Here is a 26,886-nt window from a genome sequence, read left to right on the forward strand (position 1 = left end):
AATTACCTAAAAGTGTACTTATTCAGTCAAAACCAAGTAATATAATGCAAGTTCCTCTCTTGAATCAAAGAAAGATGACATTCTCCTTCATTTTCTGAAGGAAAGAATGAACATCTCCCCAACCTCCCCCAAAAGAGAGATTGAATGCTTTACATATGGTTTTAGCAAACCAACAACAAAACAACATTTAAACATTCCAAATTTTATTGGACTCATTAAATGTTGTATTGGAGAAGAGGTTTTAAAAATATACCTAGAAAACAGAAATGCCTTTCTAGTGACTATTAATGTTTTGTTAGTCACTATTAAGATCTGCTGAAATAGCATATTTTATGCAGTTTAAGTACTTACTATTTTTCAGCCTTTCTTAGCCTTGTCAATTTTGCTTTTCCAAACTGGATAACTCAAGGTTGTTTTACATTCTACTAAGTCTTGTTGATTCTTCATAAGATTTTTCACATGTATTCTTTCCCTTTCTACTATATTACTATTATCTAGGTTTTTTATTCTTCCACCCATGGCCTTCTAATATCTTCCCATCTGATCTCTGTGACTCTGATCCTTTTCCTAATCTATCTTCTGAAATAGTGGCCAGATGCATCTTCCTGAAAGACTTATAAGGCTCTTGGCAAACAAAACAACCACTAAGTCTTTTCACTGATTTCTCATGCCTGGAGGATAAAGTTCAGACTTCTCTTTTGGGCATGAACTCTAATGAATCCAGACAGGTTTGCTTACTGATTCCCTAATTTGTCTAGGACATAAAAATTTGTACATCTTTACCTGTTACTTTTCCTCTAGCTTCATCAAATGGTTATCAGGATGTTCTCAGAGTTAAAAAAAATATTTTAATTGATGTACAGTTGATTTATGTATTAGTTATATTAGCGTTAATATTATGTTAGTTTCTGATGTACAGCAGAGTGTTTCAGTTATACACACTATATTATTTTTTGTAATCTTTTCCATTATAGCTTATTACAACATATTGAGTATAGTTCCCTGGGCTACAAAGTAGGTCCTTGTTGGTTATCTATTTTATATACAGTAATGTGTATCTGTTAATCCAAAACTCCTCTTTTATTCCCACCCCCCCACCACTTTCCCCTTTGGTAACCACTGTTTGTTTTCTATGAATGTGAGTCTATTTCTATTTTGTAAGTAAATGCATTTGTATCATTTTTTTTAGATTCCACATATAAGAATATCATATGATGTTTGTCTTTCTCTGTCTGGCTTACTTCACTTAGTTTGATAATTTCTAGGTCCATCTATGTTGCTGCAATTGGCATGATTTCATTCTTGTTAATGACTGACTAATAGTCCACTGTATAGACTTACCACATCTTCTCTATCCATTCATCTGTCACTGGGCACTTTGGTTGCTACCATGTTTTGACTACTGTAAATAGTGCCACTATGAGCATAGGGGTGTGTGTATCTTTTAGGCTTATAACTTTTTCCAGCTATATGCCCAGGAATGAGGTTGCTGGATCATATGGCAGTTCTATTTTTAGTCTTTAAGGAAGTTCTGTACTCTCTCCATAGTGGCTGTACCAATTTACTTGCCCAGCAACAGTGCAGAAGTGTTCTCAGGGCTTGTTTCTAGAGCAGGTCCAGTGATAGGGCTATAGAACCATTACTGATGGCATAGATAGGAAATGAACTTTAAAAAAGCATCAAGTGAAGGAATAAAATTTCTTTTACATTCTTTTACAGTGAAGGCTAAAGCTGTGATCTACTTGGGGGAGAAACGGAGATGGCGACTAAGTGTTCACCTGCAGAATGAACACAGTAACTTATCAGACAGAGAAAATGCAGAGCAAAGTTTGGGGGCTGCATGAGTGTCCCAGGGCTGCCTTAACCAAGTGCCGCAAACTGAGTGACTTAAACCTTGGAAGTACATTGTCTCACAGTTCTATAAGCTAGAAGTCCAATATCAAGATGTCAGCAGGACAGTTTCCTTTTGAAAGCTGTGAGGGAAGGATGAGTTCTAGGTCTGTAATTGGCTTGTAAATGGCTATCTTCTCTTTACATCTCTTCACATTTTCTCTTCTCTATGCATGTCTGTCTCTCTGACTAAATTTTCACTTTTTAAGGATACCAGTCATTTTAGATCGGAGCCCACCCTAGTGATCTCATTTTAACTAGATCACCTCGGTGAGTCAATCTCCAAAATAGGTCACATTCTGTGATATTCTGGGGGAATATGTCATAAATTAAAATAGATAGATAAAGGGTTGTCTTGTTTGCTCTAAGTAATTTTTTTGGTCATTTTAACTTACTGTCTTCTGTGTTGATTTATGACATCCACCATGGCTGCAAATGGCAATAATCTTAGATTTTTCCTGCTACTGGCAATTTAACCCACAGCGGACTTTATCACACTTTGTTATTTTTTGCTAGTAGTTGAAGTCGTCCCAGCCCTGGAGAGAAGACATGGAGGTGGAGATGGAGTGCCTCCTCCTAGTAATTCTTCCAGTGCCAGGATGAGTAGCAGTTTTGGCCATTCTTGTAGCCACAAACAGCTGTGAGGTAAGAAAGGGGCATGAGTTTGTGTAATGGAGGATTACAGGGCACAGGAAATGGAGCAGTAAGGGTGTCCACCCTCGGTCAGGCATGAACGACACTGTTTACTGCTCTGAGGAACAGAAATGTCATTCTTGTTCTTGATTTTCTTTCCATGGACACACAGAATAAAAACAGGGAGAAGCTGAAAACATACTGAACCAGGTTATAGGCATCTAGCACAGAGTGGATTAAAAACAGGATGAAATATTCAGAGGCTGTGCCAACCCTCCAGAAATTGTGTAACTTTAAAAATAGTAATAATAAAATATATAGACATTGTGGTGTTATGTGATACTGCTTTGAAAACGCAGCTCGGTGCAAGGCAGCAGAGGGAGAGGTGTATGAGGTTTTTTTTTTTTTTCCTTTTTTAATTGCTATATAACAATAACCACAAAATTAGTGGCTCAAAATAATATCTGTTTATTATTTCACATTTTCTGTAGGTCAGAAATTTTGTCACTACATAGATGGAGGTCCTCTAGTCAGGATCTCACTACGAAGAAATCAAGGTGCCTGCAGGGCTATGTTCTCATTTGGAGGTCAGGGTCTGTTTCAGACTCATCCAGGTTGTTGGCTGAATTCAGTTCCTTGTGGCTGTAGGACTAAGGTTCCTCCTTCTCGCTAGTTTTTGGCCAGAGGTTGCTCTCAGTTTCTAAGAGTTGCTCATAGGCCCCAGTCATGTTACCTTCATGAAACATGACAGCTTACATTTTCAAAATCAGTAGAAGAATCTCTCTAGCCTGTTCTCACTGAGTCTTGGTACAATGCGGCACGGTCATGGGAGTGACTAGCCATCATGTTCACAGGTTCTGTTCAGACTTCGGTGGGGGGGTGGATTATTATATAGGACACGTATACCAGGTAGTGGAAATATTTGGGGCCATCTTAAGATTCTGTGAATGGAAAAATATTGAAATTTCTTTAAAAGTCAGATTAGTAAAACAGCATGATATGTCTTTTCAAAACTCCCTAGAAACCAAAACTATTTCTCTGTGTATAAGCATTATAAATTCTCAGAGGATATAAGTTATTGTGGGAGGTGAGGATTGAGATTTGCTAGTGGCAGAGGGTAAGTGAAGAGCAGTTGTAATTGTCGTTAATTAAAATTCCCTTTTCTGTTCTAACATTCATCCTCCTTTGCATCTCCCATTCAAGGTGTGACCCCGAATTTTGCTGGTAATGAAATTCTCTAAAAGTTTAATTTTAATAAACAACTTGGCTGAAGTATGGAGCAAGGCATGATGTCAGAAGCCTCCTGAAGGCTCCTTCTGTACAGATGTAGCCACAGAACTGTTTTCATAGCACCCTTTGCCTCATCTCTGCTGGTGCATGCTTCTAGGTTATCTTGAGATTGTATTCTTTCTGTCCAAGTAAATAGCCAGGGCAGTCTCATATGTGAATATGAAACAAGATAGATTCTCTCCCTGTTTCCCAGGACTGGTTGTAGTTATATGTGTCTAGTTGACAAGGTACGTGGCTATATTCTGGAGCTTTATCCCCTGGTGTAACTACCCTCAGTACCACTCTGTTGAGTAGTGGTAAACTACATCTAAGCCTGTCAGTGTGGTTTCTCTGAAATCTACCTCGGAAGGTATAGGCGAAGCAGCTATATCATCTTGAGTTTGTCACTTGTAATGACACTTGTCACTTGTAATGACAAATGAATAATTTCCATAGTCTCTCACCTCATGTGCATTTGCCTCTACTCCATTTTCCCTCAGGTTAGCCCACCTGGCAGGTATTGCCAGCTTAGGTGTCAGGAGGGTTTACTTTCCTTGGTGCTGGGTCCAACCCCATATTCCTGGCCTGTCAGTTTCCTGTTTCTTGCCTGATGAAAGGTGTGGTCCTGGCACTTTTCAGCCTCCAGGGGTCAGACTCCACTTTCCAAAGTGTGTGAATGCTTCACCTCCCAAGAAGCCCACCTCTTTCAGTTATATCAGATGAAGACATAGGGGCTAATGTCTGCCAAGAATATTGTAAGCTCCTTCTTTAAATGAGGTCATATGCCCAGTTTTGTGGTTACAGGACATCATTGTTGGGCTAATAAGACTCTATTTAAGTAAAATTCCATTGTCTGAAAATAGCCAATGATTTCCTATTAAATGCAAAAAATTCAAGATTTATACATATTTAAAAAAAATTCAGGTTTGCTATTGTGTTGCCAGTCAGTGTTAATGTTCATGATACTAGGGATAATTTAGGTTGAAAAGATTAGTGACAATGTAAATATAAAATATCTCAACCATTGTATATGCTAATATAGATTAGCTTGAATTTCTTCTTTTAGAAATATATCTAATTTTCTACTTTTTCTTACATATATGAGACACATATGTACTATATGTGCCTGTCTATCATTGTCACTGTTTCAGTTACCTGTTGATGCATAATACCAACAACATTTACTTTGCTCAATGATCTGCTGTTTGGACAGGGGCTTGGTGGGGATCATTAGCTTCTGTCTCACTGGGTATCAGCTGAGTGTCTCAAAGGCTGGAGGTTGGGATCAGCTGAAGTTCTTTTCACCTGCATTTCAGGTGCCCAGATTGGGAAGCTTCAAACAACTGGAGGCGGACCTCCTAGGGTATTTATCTGCACATGGTCTTTTCATGTGGTTTTTTAAAAAAAATTTATTTATTTATTTTAATTGGAGACTAATTACTTTACAATATTGTGTTGGTTTTTGCCATACATTGACATGAATCAGCCACAGGTGTACATGTGTCCCCCGATCCTGAATACCCCTTCCGCCTCTCTCCCCACCCCATCCCTCTGGGTTATCCCAGAGCACCCTGCTTCATGCATTGAGCTTGCACTGGTCATCTATTTCACATAGGGTAATATACATGTTTCAATGCTATTTTCTCAGATCATCCCACCCTTGCCTTCTCCCACAGAGTCCAAAAGTCTGTTCTTTACATCTGTGTCTCTTTTGCTGTCTTACGCATGGGGTCGTTGTTACTGTCTTTCTAAATTCCATATATATATGCGTTTACAGTTTTCCGGCATGATGACTTCCGGGTAGCTGCCCATCTTGCTTGTCTCCTTGGGCTTCCAGGTACATGCTTCCAGAAAGATGCAGAGGGAGAGAGGATGAGAAAGAGAGCAGGCTTCAGGAGGAGGCTGCAGACCGCTTCGCTGTCTCGCCTCGCCAGCAGACAGCATCACTTCTGCCACATTCTGTTTGTTGAGTCTGTCGTAAGGGCTTATTCAGGTTCAGAGTCGGGGAAGTAGGCTTCACGTCTCCATGGGAGAGTGGCGAGCATCTAGAAGGGCAAATGGGGCTGGAAATATTGTTGTGACCATTTTTGAGAAGTACAATCTGCCATAATCTCCTTACTAAATTTAGGCAGGTGTGGAAACAGAAATCTCCTGAGGGAGCAGATTAGAGGTGAGGACTGGAATTGCTGTCACAAGCTGAGAAGTGGTGCTGGTGTTGTGAATTAGTGAAAGTGTGCAGACTTTAGAGTCTAAAGAACTGAGTTTGAAGCACAGTTCCGTGACACCCTGCATGTGAGGCTGTCAGCAAGTTACCAAACCTTTATGAGCATCGGGTTGCCCATCTGTGAGCATATATTGCTTCCTCCCCAGCATTGTTGCAAAGATGAAATAAAGTAATATACATATGAAAATGCCTATTACAGTAAAAAGTGCTATAAAACGTTAGTGTAACCCTACAGGTAGCATCTATAAAAGTGTTAGTGTAACCCAAATAGGAGACATTTGGCTTCTCTAGTCCTCTGGGATGTGAGGGTCATCCTTCTCCGAAAAGATTTTAAAAACCACCTTGAGCTCTGTGCAGAAAAGAGTTAACACAGCAGACCCGAGATGGCTGTCCTTAGAAAAGCCTGCTTATGAGGATGGCCCTTGCCTGGCTTCTGGGAACTTGGATGCTTCTGAGTCCTGTGAGCCCTTCTGGCTAAACTTGAACCTAGGGATGGCATTGGATACCCTGACATAGGTTCCTTGCCCGTAGTTGGCAAGAATCCGGTTCTCAGGGGACACATTTTTCTCCTAATCGCTGCTTGCTCCAGGTTCCGGTTTCCTCTAGAGATGTTTTCCTTCCTATATTTCTTCATCTTGCTGCTTGGGCTGCCTTTCCTGCCCACCCCTGCCCGCCCCCTGCCAAGGAAACCCAATTGTAAAATGGAGCTCTGTGCTCTGTTAAGTATTTCTGTATAGCACCCACTATCAGAAGCCAATGGGTGGAACAGACCTTTTCTAAAGGTTGCAGACAATCAAGGAGGATTGCTGAGCACACCAGCACACGTGTATTATAAGACATCCCACATCTTAAGAATCCCTCAGCCAACATCACCTCTGGAAGCTTTTCTCTGACCACTGTGTCCCCCACAGACATTACTTGGTCTCTCCCCCTTTCTTCTCATTGTGGCCTCTCCATCTGTTCTCCTTTAGCCTCCAGCAATGCCCCAGTTATGTCCGGTGTCTTCATTAAGCATGCCCAGCACTTGAGTTTCCTCTGTGTGTGTTAGTCCCTGCAGAGCTGCAGGGCCACATACTAGTGCATGACCAAAAAGCCAGCCAAGATGTGTTTTTCTCAGCAATGACAGTTGAAGTAAGAGTTTTCAATGTTTCTGTTATCACTGATTTATGATTTAAATGTTGGTATTATATATCTACTAATTTTTCAGAGACATAACCACTTATTTGGTCAAGGTATTTAGAATCTGACTGTTTCATAGCCACTTAGTTTTTCCTGACTTTAGCTGTAACTTGAGGTCACTTAAGGGGGCTGCAGAATTCAACCAATGAAAAAATAGAATGAATTCTACAATATTTTCCTTTTTTATAAGAAACTTTGATGAACAGAAACATTTTCTCCAGTTTGCTCTTATTTCCTGCGTCAGTATTTTGGATGTCATAATGAATATTTCTGATCCGCCTTTGGCCAGATTTCACAGTGCCCTTCTATCCTACGTTCTGGGGTCTCCATTTGCTGTTTTCCTTATTCTACTCATTTCTTCATTCTGCCCTTTGTAGTGCAGAGTAAAGGACGAATTGATACTTACTGAGCATCTATGATGTACTAGGTGCTTCTGTAGGCACTGTGCCTTTGGGTTTGTGTCACTTCATTTAATTTTTAAAACAGCCTGGGAGAAGTAGGCATCACCCCAATGTTGTATATGTGTGGAAACCAAGACAGAGAAGTTAATCAACTCAGTCATCACCAGTTAGAGTGGGGCAGAGGGACTTAAAATTCAGACCTTCAATTCTAGGGCACCTACTGTTTCCACTGATGTGTGCTGAGTGGGAAGGACACAGAAGTGTGCTAAATAGTCTTATTTTTTCTTTGAAAACTGATGAAGTTTGAGGATATTTTATTCATGAGATAGCTTCATCTACAAATCTGAACAGCTCTTTTTCTCCTTAAAAGTTATCTTTGCGCAAGTTTTCATAAGATGTTAAATCTCCATTTGCGGTTTTATTTCCTGTGTGAAAAAGTTAAGTTTCATGTATTAACATACCCTTTTCCTCCACTGCACTTAACATTCAGTTGGGGCAATTAACTCATCAGGATGTGACTTGCTGTGTATAATGTTGGCACTGTCTTTACCATGGATGTCACCAGTGTGCTCAGCCTTCTTACAGAAGTGCTGAATTTGGCTCAGGTATTTTTAGCTCATCTTCAGTTTTTTTCTTTTTTTTTTAAAACCATATACTGTGGTAAGGTGGGAACACAGATTTGCAGCTCAGCACTGAGGAGACAGACCTGATGGCAACAAGCCTTTTGAACACAATAAATCTGATGCTCCCCCTTTGCATGTGTAAATATTCTTGAGCTCTACCTTGGGAGAGGTTTGCCAAGCAGAACAAACCACCTTGCCTTCTGCTAATGTTCTTTCCTGAGGCTTTAACCAAGCTGAAGCCTAAGTAGAAAGGAGAAGCTCAGACCCTGCCTTCGTGAGAGTGTTCTGCTTCCTGACTTTGGAGGTCAAAAAATTACTTAAACCAGTTGTGTTGTCTGCTGCCTAAGTCACAGAATTGTTAAGACAAAGGAGCTCCTGGCAGATCTGAAGGGCCCCGAATCAGGCAGAGGCCAGGCCCTGTGTGGACAGGGAGGAGGGCAGGGATGGTGCTGAAACAGACTCTCACTCACAGGCCATATTGTTTAGCTTATAGGTCAGCTTCCCTCATTTAAAAGAATGCGAGAATCAGCCCCATTGATTTTCATTGCAGTGACCTTACTAGGATCTTTGAGAACTTAGATACAGAGAGCTGGGAGAGTTTCATGATGGACTTGGGGTTAGAAGGCCAATGTTTATACCTTATTTTATTATGTTCTTGGCAAGTCTCTTAGCTTCATTGATTTAGCCTCCAAAATGAAGCGAGGTTGTCTCAACGGCTGTTGATACTGAGGCTGAACACTTGAAAGCACCGTGTTATCTGCAGGTGCCCTGCAAGTGTTTACTGTTATCATAAGTTCTGTTTTTCTACTTCACTGTAGGGCTTTTGTCCCACCAAAGGGCTGTGCTTGCCCTAATTCTTTAGAGCTAGGGAGACCTTTCCTTGAGCCTTCTGAGTAAACAGTTGCCACCATGAGCATGCACTTTGAGAATATTCCCTGGCCTCTGGCCAGTCTCATGTCTGATTCTCAATTAGAGGTGTGAGAGCTCCGTGGAGAATTTATAAGACCATTACCAGCCTCATGAGAGGCTCTAAACATACAAGTCACTGGTTCAGTACCCCATAGAGAGAAGTAAAACTGACAACAGATTTCAGATATCAATGATGGGTTCTTGAGGCAAAATTGTTTTCCTGATAAGTTGACCTTGTCTGAAACCATCTGATGACGGCTGTAGGAAATTCCCAGAGCCCATGAATCAGCAGATTCATGCACTGGCTTCTGAAAACAGCCCAATTGAGATGTTTCTAGATTTCAGATTTGTCTCTTTCTAGCATTTACTATTTGGCATAATTTGGTAGGCAGCTAAAACGGAACCACTCTTTGGCTCTCAAGTGAAGCTTGATGCCAGTGTAGTATAATGAATGAAAGTGCGGGCTTTAGGGTTCCACTGGCCTAGAATTCCAATCCCTAATTATATGCTCTGTGATCTTAGGTAGACCAAGTAAATCAGTTAAGATGAGATTACCTGCCGTAATGAATACATGCCAGAAATGAAGCATAATAGAAATGTATTTCTCACTTACATAAAATCCAAAATGGTTCTTCTTGATCACCTAGTGGCTTTTCTCTAAGAGGCGGTGCAGAAGCCAGGATCATTCCGTCTTGTAGATCCTCCATCTTTAACATGCAGTTTTCAAGGTTGCCACAAAGGAGGAAAAAGCAGACGGGTGGAACAAGGTGGGGCTAGTGGACCAAGCCTGGAAGCAGCAAAATCCTGGCCTCACACGTTCCACTCTCCTCAGTGACATGGCCACGTCTAAGCTGTTTACCGAACAGTCTGCAGCTATGTGCCAGGAAAAGAGGAAACAGATTTGTAAGAAAGGAAGATGAAAATAGTAACTACCTCAAAAGAGTTGTCAGAATTCTTCATGACCATATATAAGAAGGTGGCATGTAGTTAATGCTCCATAAATATATTATTAGTATTATGATGACTTTGGTTCTAACTAAAATTTTTATATAATAATTTTTAATACTAGGAGTGTAGATTCAAACCATCATTTTCCAGTTGCCATGAGTGAATATTAACATTTCATGGATAGTAATTCTGAAATAATAAGAGAATCTCAATTTTATTAGGCATGCCATATGCCAGATAATGTATTAACATTTATCTGCAGTTTCTCATTTAATCTTGTAAAAACTCTCTGAAGTCAGTATAATGTTATTATCCTCATTCACAAGAAGTTAAAGGTCAGAGATATTAAAGGACTTACCCAGAACCACTCAGCTAGTGAGTAGTAGAGTCAGAGATCAGTACCACTTACTAAATGCTAGACTGGACGACCTCCCCATGAATGTAAGGACATGGGCTCATTTTCTGGTTAGATTATCTCAAGCCAGAGATGCTTGAAGATAATCATAATTATTTGGAAATATTTCTAACATCTATTTGGATTCAAGGAGGTAAGCAGAAATAGAGCTTTGTTTCTAGGAATCTACAAACACCAATGACATGGATAGAAACACACTATTGAGAATATACTTCATACAAAAGCATCACATATAAGTGTGATAGATTGCTTTTTTCGTAAACTAATCAACTTCTTCTCCCATATCCTAACCTTCCCCACCCCACCTCCATTTACTCCTTTCATTTGACCTAATTCCAGCAGAGTTGGTTCCATTTAATTGCCTCAGCTCAGGAATGAGGGCAGGAGGGTTAGATACTGGAAATAGGTCCCTAGTCTGTTCCAAAAGCACGTAAGCCCTTAATGGACCTAAGTGAAGATAGGTAAAATGACTGGGACAAACAGTGGGAGGAGGGTAGGGTCCAAGGCTAGGAAGGCTAGGAAAATAATCCCTGGGACTTGTGAAGAGGAGACAGATGAACAGGTGATGAATGTAGAGGAGTGGATAGTTCCCAAGGAACAGAACCCTGGGTTCTGTTTACCAGGAAGATTTCCAAGGAGACAATTAGAAAGTGGGAAAACTGAGACAGACAAGACCACAGACAGCCTCACAAAGATTTCTTCTGTCTTAAGCTTGGTATAGAAAGAACATACTGGAGTACTTCTAACTGTGACATAAAGATACCCTGGAGATCTGGTTAAAATGCAGACTCTGATTCAGTAGGTATAAAGTGGAGTCAGAAATTCTGCATTTCCACTAAATACCCAGGTGATACCAAAGCTGCATGCTTAGAATAACGATGGCATAGAGAGTGGCTGGACCTGAAAGGGCCACGTGGGCAGAACTGAGCACCTGGGAGTTGTGTGTGAGTGGAATCATCCTCTGCAGACGAGAAGCGTCATCTGAGCAAATCCAACAAATCCAACAGTAGTTCAAATTATCTTCACCTTTGGTCCACACTTTCCTTTGTCAGTATCCTACACCTTGAGTGACATCTAACAGCGGTCAAGCCCATTATAATCTGAAACCTTTCCTCCACCCACATCTGTTATCCCCCATGAACACCACTGGGACATCCTCCGATGACCATCTTGAATTCAAGCAAAGGTGCAAACGCAGAGAGGTGGTGGTGATGGAAAGCCCCCTACATCCACACTTGTGCACCAGTCTCTAAACCATAGTAGTTAATGCATTCAGAACTAACAACAACAACAGAGCCTTGGCTCTGGAGCTCAACAGACCAGGATTCGCATTATGGCCTTACCAGCTTGCTAGCTGGGAAATGTCTTTGTTCTGAAGCTTATTTTTTTTTTGGGGGGGGGAGGGGCGGGTAGTTTGCTAAAATGAGACTTTTGGTGGGAAATAAATAAGAGAGTATTAGCTTCTTTCATGTTGGTGTGAGTGAAAACTGAGTCAAGTGGGTCAGAGAGGGAATGAGTTGGGTGATCCCTAAGGTCCTCTTAAAATAGTTTAGTAGGGGCTTTTTTTTTTAATTAAACAGCATTTAATCTCTCTGTGCAAATTATATTCAGGTAGTTTTTAGTTCCCAAAATATAGAGTTCCTTTCCTGCCTGATGGTGTTGGATGTTTGGCATAAGAGCCTTAAAGGGGCCAATTGTAAACCTTCTTTCTCCATCAATGATCCATTAGTTACTTATGCTACGTCTGCCTTTAGGCCACTTATCTGTAAAACGAGTTTGCTTTTAATTTTGTTCTGTAGTTCAAAGCCAAGGCTATTTCCCTTAGTTACCTTGATCTCAAAGGAAATAATGACTTACTATCAAGATCTCTTATGATTCAGATTCAGACAAATCAGATTTAGGCAGAACTGCCCACAAACAGTGGTTCTGGAATCTCTGGGGCAGATTTTCTTGCTCCCGCTCCATCTGTTTCTGGTCAGGGTGCATTTTGCACCAGAGATTCTGCCACATTTGCTTTAGGGAAGGTTAATTTTGCCCCATGTACACAGTCATTGGCATTTTAAAGGAAACATTTACCATTTACTCATGTGATTAGGTTGAAAGGGTGACTGTCAGATTGGAGTTGGGCTTGCCAGCTCCAGTGGCTCAGTGGTGAAGAGCCTGCCTGCCATTGCAGCATACACTAGCGAGGAGGACTCAGTCCCTAGGTTGAGAAGAGCCTCTGGTGTAGGAAATGGCAACCCACTCCAGTATTCTTGGCCTGGGAAATCCCATGGACAGAGGAGTCTGGCGGGCTACAGTCCATGGGGTCACAAAGAGTCAGACATGGCTGAACACACCTGCATGAGTAAAATTGGAGCAGCAAAGAGATGGCTCCAAAGGAGAGACCAGTGGCCCAGCAGTCCTGAGAAGTGCGCGGACTCCCTTTCCGAGGAAGCTAAGGAGGTACTTGCAGTGGCATTAGTGACTAGGCAAATCAAACTTCCCATGCTGTACTAGGAATGGAAATGCTTTGGACATTTTCCTTTCTGACAACATCAGTGGGCATACCAGTGATTACCACTGAGTGGTTGGTATAGCAGCAATTGGTAATAAGCGAATTTGTTTGACACAAAAGATGTGTTCAAATGGGACTAAGAGATGATGAAGTTTAATGGAAAAAGGATGGATGTGGTAATAAGGAGCTTTCTTACAGTGATCAAGAATTTAGAGTGATTGAACCCCTTGCTGGCTTTTAGGCAGAGAAACAATATTATTATAATGTATTTAACTAAGGTGGTTCCTGTGCTTGTGTGCTCAATAGATGGATAAGGTGGAGACATCAGATAGGAGGTTTTGGCGGTAGACAAAATGCAAAGTGATCACAATTTTTACTGTAATTATGTTTTTAAACATGAAATAATCATGTTAGAGATGTGTTTTCTGGAAAAAAAAAAACCTACCAAAATATTCCTTGAACTGGATAGTAGGTGTGGAAAGCAGAAAAAGTAATATCAGCACTTTGTTATTTAAAAAATAATAGAATATATTCTTTAGTAAGTGTTTAACGGGTAAGACGAGGGCCATTTGACCAGTTATGGATAATAAAACTGGTATGGGCTAAAGGTAGAGTCTGGCTCACTTAGAGGGTTTGTTTGCATAGCACAGTTCAGTTCAGTTCAGTTGCTCAGTCATGTCTGACTCTTTACAACTCGGTGGACCGCAGCACACCAGGCTTCCCTGTCCATCACCAACTCCCAGAGCTTGCTCAGCCTCATGTCCATCGAGCTGGTGATGCCATCCCACCATCTCATTCTCTGTTGTCCCCTTCTCCTCCTGCCTTCAATCTTTCCCAGCATCAGGGTCTTTTCCAATGAGTCAGTTCTTCGCATCAGGTGGCCAAAGTATTGGAGCTTCAGCTTCAACATCAGTCCTTCCAATGAATATTCAGGACTGATTTCCTATAGGATGGACTGGTTGGATGTCCGTGAAGTCCAAGGGACTCTCAAGAGTCTTATCCAATACCACAGTTCAAAAGCATCAGTTCTTGGGCACTTAGGTTTCACTATGGTCCAACTCTCACATACATACATGACTATTGGAAAAACCATAGCTTTGACTAGATGGAACTTTGTTGGCAAAGTAATGTCTCTGCTTTTTAGTATGCTGTCTAGATTGGTCATAACTTTTCTTCCAAAGAGCGAGCAACTTTCAATTTCATGGCTGCAGTCACCATCTGCAGCGATTTTGGAGCCCAAGAAAGTAAAGTCTGCCAGTTTCCATTGTTTCCTCATCTATTTGCCATGAAGTGACCGGCCTGGATGCCAAGATCTTTGTTTTTTGAATGTTGAGTTTTAAGCCAGCTTTTTCACTCTCCTCTTTCAGTTCCATCAAGAGGCTCTTTAGTTCTTCACTTTTTGCCATAAGGTTGGTATCATCTGCATATCTGAGGTTATTGATATTTCTCCTGGCTTTCTTGATTCCAGCTTGTGCTTCATCTAGCCCAGCATTTCACATGATGTACTCCGCATAGAAGTTAAATGCAGGTTGACAATATACAGCCTTGCCATACTCCTTTCCCAATTTGGAACCAGTCTGTTGTTCCCTGTCAGGATCTAATGGTTGCTTCTTGACCTGCATACAGATTTATCAGGAGGAAGGTCAGGTGGTCTGGTATTCCCATCTCTTCAAGAATTTTCTACAATTTGTTGTGACCCACACAGTCAAAGGCTTTGGTGTAGTCAATAAAGCAGAAGCAGATGTTTTTCTGGAATTCTCTTGCTTTTTCTATGATCCAGTGGATGTTGGGAATTTGGTCTCTGGTCTCTGGTTTCTCTGCCTTTTCTAAATCTACCTTGAACATCTGGAAATTCTTGGTTCACATACTGTTGAAGCCTCACTTGAAGAATTTTGAGCATTATTTTGTTAGCATGTGAGAGGTGTGCAATTGTGTGATAGTTTGAACATTCTTTGGCATTGCCTTTCTTTGGGATTGGAATGAAAACTGACCTTTTCCAGTCCTGTGGCCACTGCTGAGTTTTCCAAATTTGCTGGCATATTGAGTGCAATACTTTCATAACATCATCTTTTAGAATTTGAAATAGCTCAACTGGAATTCCATCACCTCTGCTAGTTTTATTCATAGTGATGTTTCCTAAGGCCCACTTGACTTCCCATTCCAGGATGTCTGGTTCTAGGTGAGTGATCACACCATCGTGGTTATCTGGGTCATTAAGATCTTTTTTGTAAAGTTCATCTGTGTATTCTTGCCACCTCTTCTTAACATCTCCTGCTTCTGTTAGGTTCATACCATTTCTGTCCTTTATTGTGCCCATCTTTGCATGAAATGTTCCCTTGGTATGTCTAATTTTCTTGAAGAGATCTCTTGTCTTTCCCATTCTATTGTTTTCCTCTATTTCTTTGCACTGATCACTGAGGAAGGCTTTCTTGTCTCTCCTTGCTATTCTTTGAAACTCTGCATTCAAATGGGTATATCTAGTTCCTTGACCATGGATTGAGCCTGGGCCCTCTGCATTGGGAATACAGAGTCTTAGCCACTGGACCACCAGGGAAGTTTTGCATAACTCAGTATTTAATTGTTTTCAATGACTGAAGTCAGTTCACTACTCTGTTGTCTTATGTGTAGTCACAAAATATAGCAGTTTACCTACCTGGACTCCGTATGCATTTGAATTTGTGACCTCTATATTACACCTTCCTTGAGATCCTGTTTCTCTAGTTTTACAGTTCTGTGCTTCTACATCATAGCAGAACTGCAAAAATTGCCATTGCCTTTCATCTTGCAGCAGCATGGTTACACAGCTCCCAGACATAGATCCTGAAATTATGCAAACTTTTGGAAGTAGAGGAAAAAATAATGTTTCTCTATCAGTGTGTGGGCTACAGACAGAACATTAAGATTCTCTTAAAATCCAAGCCATAAGGAGGATGCAGAAAGTGATGAATCTTTGGTCATGACGTCTTAGTCAAGAGCAACCTTTAATCTACCCTAGTAAACAGAGGGACAGAAAAAAGGTAAAATCAGAGATGAAGATTTGATGTGGTTTTAGTGAGAGAGGGGTCATGTAAATAACCAACTATGGCTTGGAGGCCTCTCGGGCAAGCTGAGTAAGAGGCCAGAGGATAAACCTAATGTCTAGGAGAGGGCCAAGACGAATCACAATTTTTCTCTCAGCTTGGCTTAAATTTTCAATTTTATGGTCCAGTCTTGTGCAGTTGAAGTGATGGACGGGAAAAGTGCTGATGGTTTATGAAATCTGGAAGGTTAAATGACACTTAACCGAATTGAGGACAGATACAGAGACACCAACGTGAACACGAGGTTGGCTCAAAATGTTTCAGGCCAGTCAAGGGCGCTATACTAACATTTTCTCTTAGGACAAAATGTAGGTATCATTTTAAAAAGGATTTCTTTGTCAAAATACATCTTCACTAGAAGGAATCTTGCATACTAATATGTCCATCCTTGGGGCTTCCCCAGTGGCTCAGCGGTAAAGAATTTACCTGCAATGCAGGAGACCCAGGTTTGAATCCTGGGTCAGGGAGAACCCCTGGAGGAGGGCATGGCAACCCAATAATGTCAGTATTGCTGCATGGAAAATCCCATGGACAGAGAAGCCTGGCTGGCTACAGTCCACAGATTCACAAAGAGTTGGACACAACTGAAGTGACTTAGCATGCACACACAAATATACATCCTCTCTTATGTGCTTATAGGAGAGCACTTAATTTTGTTTCCAAGAAAGCAAGTCTAAAAGCTACTATTTGTTTGCTTGCTTTTTCTTAAAGATAAAACCTAATGCAGGTTTAAGTAAACTTATAGAGTTCAGGTATACCCATTGTCCCCCTCTGTGCCACATTACCAGCTAGCACATGGGATTTTAATTCCCATTATTTTAACTGTTGTTTTTGTTATTAAGAGACCAAGGTAAAGCTGAATTTCATAACATTTTCTCCATCTGCCCAGAGGCTGCACAACTTCAGAAATCTGGGTTGGTATACTGAAACCTTGTGTTCAAAAGAGTATAATTATTTTGTACCAAGGCAGTAAGATGGGAGTATACAATGTAATCAAAATTCTTTCAAAGTACCCTATTTAAATACTCAACTTTCTAATACTCTGAATGCTTAAGTGTTGTAGCCTCAGTATTGCCTCAGGATCAAGGAAATTTTATGGAGAGCTAAATTATAGCTTTCTTTCTAGGACAGCAAACACATGATTTAGTCAAGAAGAAAGGGGTACATTGGAGACTTTTCATTTGAAGATGATTTTAAATGATAGTATCTTAATTTGTGGATCTAGTAGTACACTCTTTATTTTGAAATACAATCAACACATGCTGAGTACTTGCAGTGCATCCAATACCATGATTAGTGCTTTTGCATGTATGGAGTAATTATTCTCTCCGTAGCCCTCTGGGCTAGAGAGCATTAGCGTTCTAATTTTCAAGATGAAAAACACTGATGCTTAAAGGAATTTGCCATAGTTAACAAGTGGCAGAGTGGGAATTTAAACTACAACTCTAACTTTTATTCTATGACATACAGATAAATCATTGTTCAAAATGCCTGTATTTTGGGAGAATTTAGCAATTTCCTGTTGAATAATTTGAATGTACTGGATTTCCAACAACTTTGCTACTTTCTTTAGTTGTACATGCTCTGAATGTGTGTATCTGTTTGTAAGTGTAGCTGATTTGGGGGAATAAACTACTTTGTGAAACTAAATACTCAGGTTGGGGAAACATTTGCTTAATTGTCATCTACCCCTGATTCCCTGGTGGTTCAGACTGTAAAGAATCTGCCTGCAATTCAGGAGACCCAAGTTCAGTCCTGTGTTGGGAAGATCTCCTGGAGAAGGGAATGGCTACGCACTCCAGTATTCCTGCCGGGGAAATCCCATGGACAGAGGAACCTGGCAGACTACAGTCCATGGGGTCACGAAAGAGTTGGACATGACTTAGTGACTAAGCAACAATCCCTGATTTAAATGTGGCAGTTAAATAAATGACATATTTTCTGAATTCAGGTAAGATCTTTCCTATTGTTTCCAAATATAATGTAAGTGATGTTGTTCGCCTTGTGCATTAACTGTTATAAAGTATTCTGACTTGTTTATTTAAATCACCTTTTCCTAACTTTGAATGCTGTCAAATAAATGTTTATAATAGCCCCATTGCTATAACTTTCCTTCTTAAAAAAATTTAGTGGTTAAAAAAAGTATTCTCATGTGAGACTTCCTAGCTTTCTTCCATTTATCCTACCTATTGACAGGACTTTTGTCTTTCCTTGTTTAGGGCCTTCTCATTCAGCCTCTAGGGAAGGAGTTTTCAAATCAGCTTTCAGGAGATTATCTAATGAGGGTGCTAAAAACTCCTTTTCACTGACCACTAAATAAAATTAAACATTTTCAATTATGAATTTAAGTGGCAACAAACGAAGGTAATGTTAGTGACACCTGGAGCTTTTCCACAATAGAAATATATTTACATATATAAATGTATGTTTATATATACACATGTATTATATATATTTAATTGTAGATATCTCAAAATGTCATTTACACTGTTCACTATTTTTAATTATAGCAGCTGTTAATTTTGTCATCAGATCTTTTTATTTAATGTATAGATAAAAGACATATATGTTGTTGTTGAAACGCTAAATCATGTCTAAAACTTTTGTAACCCCATGGACTGTAGCCCACGAGGCTCCTCTGCCCATGGGATTGCCCAGGCAGGAATACTGGAGTGGGCTGCCATTCCCTTTTCCAGGGGACCTTCCTGACCCCGAGATTGAACCCATATCTCCTGCATTGGCAGGCAGATTCCTTTCGCTGAGTTCACCAGGGAAGCCCATGTGCCAAGTCACCCAGTCGTGTCCTGCTTTGTGACCCCATGGACTGTAGCCCACCAGGCTCCTCTGTCCATGGGATTCTCCAGGCAAGAATACTGGAGTGGGTGGCCATGCCCTCCTCCAGGGGATCGTCCCGACCCCACGGATCAACCTTGCATCTCTTGTGTCTCCTGCATTGGCAGGTGGGTTTTTCACTACCAGCACCACCTGCGAAGCCCAAAAGACATTACTATGACATAATTATTTAATATCATGTTTTATTCACTACGTTTCATTCTGTTTGGTTTCCTTTATAGTCTAGTGTATTCTGTTTTAGGCATTTAGAAACATTGTTCTGAGAGAGGTCCACAGGCTTCACCGGACTGCCCACCGGTTGATGGCACCAAAAACATGATAAGCCCCTGCTGTGATGAGAGTCCAGTCTTTTCTGGAGGACTTCAAGACTGCACAAAGGAGAAGTGATGGATTGATAGAGGAGGGACGAAGAAAATGGGAAGGTAGAAGGAGAAAGAAATGTAAGAAAGTGGAAGGGGGAATTAGGAAAGTGGGAGGGAAGAAAATAACAAGTGTTGTGTGAGTTGGTGAAGAAACAGAAGGTGAAAGACTAGGGATAGGGAGGAACTATGGAAGTTATGGCAACCCACTCCAATATTCTTGCTTGGAGAACCCCATGGACAGCGTAGCCTGGCGGGCTACAGTTCTTGCGGTCACAAAGAGCTGGACACGACTTAACAGCTAAGCACAGCAAGCATGGAAGTTAAGATAAGAATGAGAAAAGAAAGAGGATTTTTCAAAGTGTTGGTTTCATTACAAACAGCATCCCCGTTAATATTAAAAAGTACCAGAAATACGATTGGTTTCTTTGCTGCTTTTTCTTTCTACTTCTCCTTGTCCTTCCCATCTCCCCTCCCTCCTTCCTTCTTTCCTCTTCTCCTCTTTGACTCTGTTCAGAACTGGGTTAGGAGGGCACTGAGATTTATACATTCAGTGGATCGCCAGTGAAATTCTTTAGGAAAACTTCAAGTGAATGAGCCTGGTCTAAAATGCCCTGGAATTGTGTCAGTCTTTCAAATATATACCCCTTCAGTTCCCAGCATCAGTCCTGTATTTGAACCAAGTCATACTTTTTACTGTCCCTTGACCATTCCCAAGCGTATCTTACAAATATGCCTCTGCTATTTCTGGATTCTCTGCCTGAATTCTCTCCTTTCAACCCTTTCCCCATTTTTCCCAATGACATAGGCCCAACATACACCCATAAAATCTTCTGCAACAACTACACTATCAGTAGCCAGCAAACTTACTCGGAAAATACAAAATGTAATAAACATTTTAGGTGTTGTGTACTTAATCAGTCTCTGTTACAACTACTCAATTCTGCTCATCTAACAGAAAAGAGACCATAAAATATATATAAATGGATAAATGTGGCTATATTCCAATAAGATTTTGTTTACAAAACAGGTGGTTGGCCAGCTCTTGCCCATGGGTGGTAGTTTTTTGACCCCTACTCCAAGTCACTGCAACTCTTCTTTAACCACTCATTTAGTTCTATTTATAGCCTTATAGTGTTAGTTATATTTTCTACTATAAGTTTCTTCAGGGAGAAATCTGATACTGTGGACCATATTGTTGAAGAAATATATGAACAAAGAATTGCAAATCAGTGAAATAAAATGTGTTAGATCTAACACATTTTGAATAAATATTTCTAGTCCCCTATGTCTGTAAATAATACAGCTTCAATCACATATAATTGTCAATTTAGACAAACCAATCCCCATGCTGTCAAGAAATGTTCAGAGCTTTTCAACAACACTGATATTGTTGACTTGCATTATAGAGAAAAATTAATAAATTTTTCCCACCGTGAAATTTTTTCCAACTTTTTGTATCTGGTTTTAAAAACTCATTAAAGTTACATTATCTGTTTCAATGATATGTTTTAGTGAATTTTACTAAATGGTTTATTATTGTATTTGTCATAAATGCTGTTACTTCTCAGAAAGATAGAATTTGTAATTTTAAAAAAGCCTAGATAAAGCCTAGATTTGAGACCCAGCTCCATCAACTAGCTCTATGACATCAGGTAAATCATTTAATATTTAGGATCTCTATTTTACTTTTTCATAATGACAGGATAATACAAGTATTCACTACACTAAAATGAACAGTGAATGTGTAAGTCCTTTGTAATCAGTGAAAGAATGTAAATCTCACTTATTGTTGTTAAAAATGCTATCTTTGCTTTAAGGATCTTTTCCTTCAATGTATTAAAAAAAAAACAAAATTCTGCTTTTCGAATAGAGTTTAGGGCAGTGGTAGTCTGTTGATTTGGTATTCTGGGAGCACTTTGGTCTGGGCTTTCCAGGTGGCACTAGTGGTAAAGAACCTTCCTGCCAGTTCAGGAGACATAAGATATGTTGATTCAATCCCTGGGTAGGGAAGATCCCTTGGAGAAGGGCATGACAACCCACTCCAGTATTCTTGCCTGGAGAATCCCATGGACAGAGGAGGCTGGAGGGCTGCAGTCCATAGGGTCACAAAGAGTTGGACATGACTTAAGCAACTGAGCATGCATGTTAGGCACAGCACTTGGTCTGTAGCCTAAGTAAAAGGAATTTGTTGGAGGCAAATGAAAAAAAAAATCAAGGTCAAATCAGGAACTCTATCCCTCAAGGTTTAAATAGATTCAAGAAAGAGTGAAAAATTCAATCCAGTGACTATGAAAGTACCTAAGTGGGACTAGATTAAATGGAGTAGATGGGAAACAACACTAGAAATGCAGAAAAGACATATCCTAGTTTTTGGTAGAAAACTTGACTTGATTCTGGAGAATCATTTTGAGAGCAATCAGAAAAACTGAAAACAGGGCTCAACACTGCCAGCAATAAAGGATGTGGATGAGCCACAGCTGGAAAAAAAATTTAAATACTGGAACTAGGCTTTTCCAGAACATCACATTTTCTGAGGAGGAGGACAAGCTTGGTTGGGCAGGACCTGCTGAGAAGCCTATCAGTTGGCAGGGATAGAATGTGTCCACATGTTGATAGAGTTGGTGTAAGACAGTGGAAAGAGCAGAATTCTGGAGCTAGGCAATTTGAATCTCAGATTTGTTCCTTTGCTAACTCTGTGATGTCAATTTTCCAAAATCCTCATGCTCTTCATCTGTAGATATTGTGAAGAAAGTAGGTAATGCAAGTCCTGGCATGTAGAATGCATTAAATAAATGTTAGTTTTTTTTAAGACCGTCTGTGTCTGTATTTAAGACAGTAAAATTTGTTTCCAGTCAACTTTCTGCTTTCATGAAGGTTTCTCAGAATTTGCAGGACTGACATACAATGTTTGAGCAGATTTTAGGTGGCCCATAGAATATTAAGGGTAGCTGGAAGAAATTAGATGGGATAAAGAACATCTAGATTTTAAAGAATTTTTTTTTTAGTTTTTGTTTTTAATTGTAGTTTGAGAAAGACTGATCTCCTGGTTTTAGATGAGTACGTGCCTGTGTCCTCAGTCATTCAGTTGTGTCTGACTCTTTGCAACCCCATGGACTGTAGCCTGCCAGGCTTCTCTGTCCATGCAATTCTCCAGGTAAGTATACTGGAGTGGGTTGCCATTTCCTCCTTTGAGGATCTTCCCCACCCAGGGACTGAACTTGTATCTCTTGCATTCTTTACCACTGCCACCTGGGAAGCCCCGTAGATAAGGAAACCTGTTAAAAATGTGTTAATTTATGCATATCAACTGCAACCACTTCATGGATTCAATGTAAATTGAAAATTTGAAAGACTCGTTTGAGTGTCCTTGTTATACAACAATTTTACATCTGTTAACTTAGAATTACATAGATTTCCATTTTTCATTTCTGTCTCCTAGACACTAATTATAAATAGACTTATTAGGAATAGCTTCTATATTCATTTCCTACAGTTTTGAAGTTTATTTCCTTTTTTGTGGCATTCTGTTACAGTCTATGAACTTAATTATTAAGTTTAAATTATTAGATTATTTTCTTAAAAGCATCTCTGTGTTTTTTTAAACTGTTTTTATTTAATATTTTAGCACTTTGAAGTAGATACATTATTCAATGTATAACAAGTTATGTAAGTGGAAATGTTATGCAGTATTTTAATAGAATATATTGTTACTGTGTATTAATTAGACCTTGGTTTGTTTTAGTTGAAGACAGTAACTTTTGCTACTTTCAACAGAATGGGAGTTACTAGGGAATATTACATTGCTCAGAGAATCGTTGAAAGATCTGGAGAAATAGGCTTTACACTTTCAGATACAATAGAACCTCACTTCTAATTGGCCTAATAGTGATTGTTATTGTTACTACCATCTGCAAAACAATGCCTGCACACCAGCAAAATTGTTGCCAAGCTTCCTGCTTTCTGTAGCTCACTTTCAAATTAAAGTCTCCACAGGTACTTCTAACTGATGGAACTTAAGGCACATGTCTGCACCCCAAAGAAAAATAGAAAGTATTTTTTCTTAAAAGTATAACCCAAGAATGTAGGATTCAAAATATAGGAACCTATCAAGTGTGGAGAGATATTCAGAGTTTTACAAGAGCCCTGAATGACATTAGACCAAGCACTCTGCTCCGTCTTCTCAATAGCAGTGGAGAAAACTGTCATAAAAGCTTATTTGAAAGCAGGGAAAAAAACTCTTATTTATATAGTTTTCTTTCCATTTTTAGGACTCATGTAAATATACTTTATGTAAACATTTCCAAAATTGCATTTCTCCTTCTTGCCTGCTCCCCATCCATCCACTGCTGCTCATCATTCTTTCTTAGCTCAGTAAATGGCATCGTTATTCACTGAGAGTCAGCCTTGCTTTCCTTCTTTTTCATCACTCTTCCATTCAATCACAAAGTCTTACCAATTCAGATTTTGAAACACATATCAAATATATCCACGTCTGTCCATCTGAAGTGCCGCAACACTAGGCCCAGTTAGCGTTACGTCTTTCACAGACTATTGCAGGAGTGTCTTAAGTTCCCTCTCCTCTTTCCCTTGTTTTATTTATTAAGATCACCCCCTTGCCAAAGGAAGTGAGTTCCTTCTGCTATATGCTTACATGGTACCCATATTTTTCCATACATAACTTTTCCAATTATACTTTTCTACATTTATAATTCAATAATTATTTTTATAAATTATAAAATATGTCTTTCCCACTGAACTGTAAGCTTCTGGAAAGCAGGGACTGTGATTTTCATTGATACATTCTTTATATATAATATAAATATAGTTTAAAAAAATGTAAGAATGAAGTTAACATTGCATACTAACTTTGGAAGGTTAAAGTTTGCAAAGGCTTTTCTCCACAGCTTTAAAGGTCCTGAAGAATCTGTGTTGCTGTTGTTTAGTCACTAAAGTCATGTCTGACTCTTTTGCAACCCCATGGACTGCAGCCCGCCAGGCTTCTCTGTCCATGGGATTTCCCAGGCAAGAATACTGGAGTGGGTTGCCATTTCCTTCTCCAGGGGGTCTTCCCAACCCAGGAATCAAACCAAAGTCTCCTGGCAGTGGAGTCTTTACTACTGAACCACCAGGGAAGCTCTTAAAGAGAATCTTTACTTAATGCTTAATGCTTTACTCAATGCTCAATGCTTAATTAAGCTCAATGCTTAATCTTTTGAAGAAAGGACACTATTTTTAATATCAATATCAAGGAAGAGACCAGGAGAAAAACTTATTCATCCTAGATAGACCAGTGCATGGCTTTTGTTCATGAATGGGCCTCCATGACTACCTAAACCAGAGTTACCTACAATGGAAATTTTATTCTTTTTTTGTGTGTTTCTCCACTGTGCCACCAGTATGTGGGTTTTGTAGAAGAGTTGCTCAATTTCTGGTTATTGATGACATTTGTATATGGTTCTTCCTTTCCAGTCCCAAGCAAATGCCTTATGCTGTGGCTATGAATTGCAGTGCTGCACCAACTCTCCCCAGTACAGCTAATGTAAGGAAACCAAGAAAAGTGCTTGTCCTCGTCAGCGCACGCATCCAAACTAAGTTCTCCCCTTCCTTCCTTGTGCCTTCACTCTCCCTATGCCCACCATTTTGTATTTATGAGGAATGAAAGCATGACCCAGCCTATTTCTTTGGAATTTATTATTCTGACTGCTAGGCACCTGCTTCCTGCAGCTCCTTTTGTGTAGAGAGCAATAAGCCTTCCTTCCATTCACTTTAATGCGTTAAGAATCACGTCAGTAGGATGTAATTAAAAAAGACAAGAACAGCAGGGGAAATGGCAGACAATTTACTAAGATACACAGGGTAAAAACAAGGTTGAGACAAACTAGCTTGTATCAGAAGGAATTCTGATTACCACCATGGTTATTATTGGTATTAAACATTTATTGAGCACCAACACGGAGTCACACACTGTGCAGAACACAGAATTAGACCCCTTTCTAGCCAGGCAGCAATAATTAAAGAGCTGTGAGATTCTTCTTTTTATTTTTATTTTTTAAAAATATTTTTATTTTTTGGCTTCACTGCATGGCATGTGAAATCTTAGTTCCCTGAACAGGGATTGAACCCACCGCCCCCTACACTGGAAGCATGTTGTCTTAACCAAGGAAGTCCCAGCACTGTGACATTCTTCTAAAACTGCTAGTCTTAGGGCGTACTCTCCTACGAGGAGGATTGGAAGCTTGTGATTCTGTGCACATCTTGGAACTTTTATAGGGGAAATAAAGGAGGTAATCAACTAAAAATGATAATTGATTACAGTGAGAACTCAAGAAGAATTGGTTATACAGAGGGGGAAAGCAAGCTTAATCATTCACAACAGCATTGGGTACCCAAGAGAAGCTCCTGGCTTCCCGGAGAATGTGGCTTTCCCATGTATGAAACTGAATTCTTTAGGTTGTGCTTTATTCTCACCAAGTCCCTGCAGAAAGTACTATTTTAGTTTTTCTTGAAAAATGTTGAGGCATTGCTCAAAGAACTTGAATAATATTATCAAATGCAAATATTTAACCCTAGGCAAGCCAGATAATAGTCCAAATCCTTTGACTTGGCAGAAGATTATTATTTTTTAATCTCTGTAGATCTTATACCTGAAAGAGTACCTGGTAAATGATAGGTGCTGATAAGATGAGTTAAGGAAGAGTGAGCGAAAACTGTGAAAACATATTTAAATAACCAAACTGTCAAAACAACTGGGTTCTGAATTTTCCATACAGAAAGCTCTTTAGAAGAAAAAAAGCCTTTAGTCAACCATACTAAACTGTGGCGGGGGCCATAAATTGTAACCGATACAGGCTGTGGCAGTGATGTAACACGTTAGAGCCAAGAAATTGTCTTTTTTTGGCAAATAGCAAACTGTTATACTTGCTATTAGCCCAACCTCTGTTAAAGTCTAGTTAATTTCCATTTATTTGTTTATTTTCAGGTCTGAGCTGATTCTTAGAAGTGAGTTTTCAGATAAAATTTACTCTCTTTAAGTCCTAAAACTATTTTGGATGGATATCTTTCCGAAATATGTATACATCACCGTTCTTTCCGAAGCAGAACAGATTCTATTCAGTTTTAATCTGCACATTCTTGGAGTAATGTTGGAAAATTGGAGCAGATTTAGAAAATAACTTTCCGCAAACTTCACAGCCCGGCACACAGATCCTGAACTTGTTGCCTTCCCAGCTTGCAACTCTGAGACAGTTGAGAATTCCAAATTCCAATCTGGTGTTCCAGGTGGTTTTAAAGGATATTAGTTTAGTTAGGAAGATAAAATAGATTTTATTTAATTAGTAGTTTTCTTAAAAAAACCTGATTTATATGTTTTAAATAATTTGGACTCGACTCTCTTCATATTCCTGTCTCATGGTCAGCAAAAGATAGGCTAGACCTGTACCAAATTTGTCCACATGAACCATCCTCAAGAAAACAGAGAAAACGGAGTGTGAGTGTTCATCCATGTCATTATAAGGAAACTCCTTTCCCACTACACCTTCTAATGAATCAAAAGTGACTGAGAAAAACCTGGGCATTAATCCAGCACAAGCCATCTTTACCCTGG

The sequence above is a fragment of the Cervus elaphus genome, chromosome 17, assembly GCF_910594005.1.
Source record: "Cervus elaphus chromosome 17, mCerEla1.1, whole genome shotgun sequence".
Lineage (NCBI taxonomy): Eukaryota > Metazoa > Chordata > Mammalia > Artiodactyla > Cervidae > Cervus > Cervus elaphus.